A 2,041-nucleotide genomic window follows, 5' to 3' on the forward strand; every position below is an offset into this window, starting at 1 on the left:
GACAAGGGACAGGAAAAAAAAAAAAAAGAGAGTTGCCAAAGAATCAGGAGAATGTAGTTAGGCAGCTACTAAGGGAAGAGATGTCAGCATTGTCAATAATGTGAGAGGTCACGGGAAAGATACCCCAAAAATAGACCATTCTTCCAGGAGGAAAGAGGTCTTTTGTAACCATTGAGAGAATAGCAGATTGTGTGAGCAAAAGCAACATTGTAGTGGGAAAAATAAGAGATGAGAAAGTGGAGACAGCAAACATACTTTTATTTATTTACTTAGGGACAGGGCCTCAATCTGTGGCTCAATGCAGTGGCTCGGTTACAGTACACTGCAGCCTCCACCTCCCAGACTCAAGCGATCCTCCCATCTCAGCCCACACCCTGCCCCCCTCCCCGTCTCGAATAGCTGGAACTACAGGTGTGTGCCACCACACCCGGCTAATTTTTTATTTTTATTTTTGTAGATATGGGAGTCTCATTATGTTCCCAGACTGGTTTTGAACTCCTGGGCTCAAGCAATCCTCCTACCTCGGCCTCCCAAAGTGCTGGGATTACAGGCATGAGCCACAGTGCCCAGCAGCAAATACAATGTTTCTCAAGAAGTGTGTGATTCCTAGGGGAAAGGAGAAGGTAGTTTGGGTGAAAGAGATTGGGTGACTTTGTTCTGTTCAAAGGATGGGTGAGACCACGTTTGTGGGAGAAAGATTTAGGATAGAGGAAGAAATTAATAATAGGGAAAGAAAGAATAGCCGAATAAAATCTGGGAATGGCTGGGATCCAGGGCACAGGTGCAGGGTTTAACCTTGAGGAGAAAGGGCACTTCTTGCTGTAGGTAAGGGAGTGAAGAGGGTAAGATGAATGAAGGTACAGGATAGGCATAATAATGAAGAGACTGGATTTAAGAGTGAAGCCATTGGCTGCCATTATAGAGGAAAGGTCAGGAAAGTCGAATTTTCTGGGTCCAGGTCCAGATTTCATATATTAAGGTATAACAGTCTTAATTCATTCCTTTCACATTATTCAGTGCCCTGCGTGTGCCAAATACTACTGGGCACTGGGGTCTACAAAGGTACGCCTTTTCATGTAATTTTGGAATTTGTTATGTTGGTAACTGGAGATTTGCTTTTCACTCTTCTGGAAAGCTGTAAGTAGAAATAAATGCAGTCATCAGACGAGTCCTTTGTCAGACCAGATGTCCTGGGTTGGGGTTTGGAAAACATGGGCATCTTAACAATGGTGCCCTGTTTGAGGTGGAGAGGGAGGAGAGCCCAAATCGGGGAAAGGAATTAAACGGAGATTTAGACGCGGGTAACCGAAGTGGGTGGGCCTTCCACCTGGAAGATGGAAATCCCCTGCGCACTTCGGGTGGCGCTGTAACCAAGGGTAACCGCACCTCGGTTTACACCGGTATGAAGACCAGCCTCTTGCCCAAACCAGGTGTATCTACGGCGGCCTGGCAGGACCACACACAAACCAAGCACGTCACGTCATTAGGGCTACCTTGCCGCTAACGTCCACTGCCTCGTACTACTTCTGGTCACTACTACCTTTGCTCACAGTTTATTAAGGACGAGCGGAGAAGAGGAGGGGCGGAGAAGGGGCGGGGAGAACCACCTTTCCTTTTTTACAATTGGTCGTAGTAGACTCCGAGTCCTGCCTCCCGTCCTGCCACCGACAGGCTGCCAGGACTGTCACTCGAGGAGCTGCCGCTGCCGCCACCGCCCCCCCGCCCCGCTGTGGCCCCGCCCCTTGCCGTGGCTCGGATCTCGCGGGAAGAGCTGCGGGCACGGCGGTGGCTCGGTCTCCCGGCTGCGCGCGGAGCGGGAGGGCTCTCCTCACACAAGCGCTTCCTTGCTGAGAGGCTGGAGCTGCGGCACCGCAGGCCTGAGCCACCCCTTCTTTGCTGTCTCCCTCTCTTCCTCAGGGCTCCTGGGTCTGCTCGCCCTCCGACGCTGCTCAGGTTAGAGAGTCCGGAGCGCGTCTCCGCTCAGGAACGGTCGGGAGCGGGGACACGGAGCAGCCGGAGCAGGCGGGCTCCTGACGGGGGC

At 51.7% G+C, this 2,041-nt stretch overlaps 1 protein-coding gene across 1 annotated transcript in view; it reads left to right on the forward strand.

Annotated features, from left to right (window-relative positions):
- The first annotated feature begins 1,829 nt into the window (after window positions 1-1,829).
- The window catches only part of GLCE (glucuronic acid epimerase), a 122,005-nt gene continuing 121,793 nt past the window's right edge, over window positions 1,830-2,041 (forward strand). Inside the window, exon 1 of the mRNA XM_011968872.1 lies at window positions 1,830-1,953. The gene's annotated coding sequence lies outside the window, so the exon portion shown is untranslated. The remainder of the gene's footprint in view (window positions 1,954-2,041) is intronic.

The sequence above is a fragment of the Mandrillus leucophaeus genome, unplaced genomic scaffold (genome assembly GCF_000951045.1).
Source record: "Mandrillus leucophaeus isolate KB7577 unplaced genomic scaffold, Mleu.le_1.0 Scaffold12, whole genome shotgun sequence".
NCBI classification, from domain to species: domain Eukaryota; kingdom Metazoa; phylum Chordata; class Mammalia; order Primates; family Cercopithecidae; genus Mandrillus; species Mandrillus leucophaeus.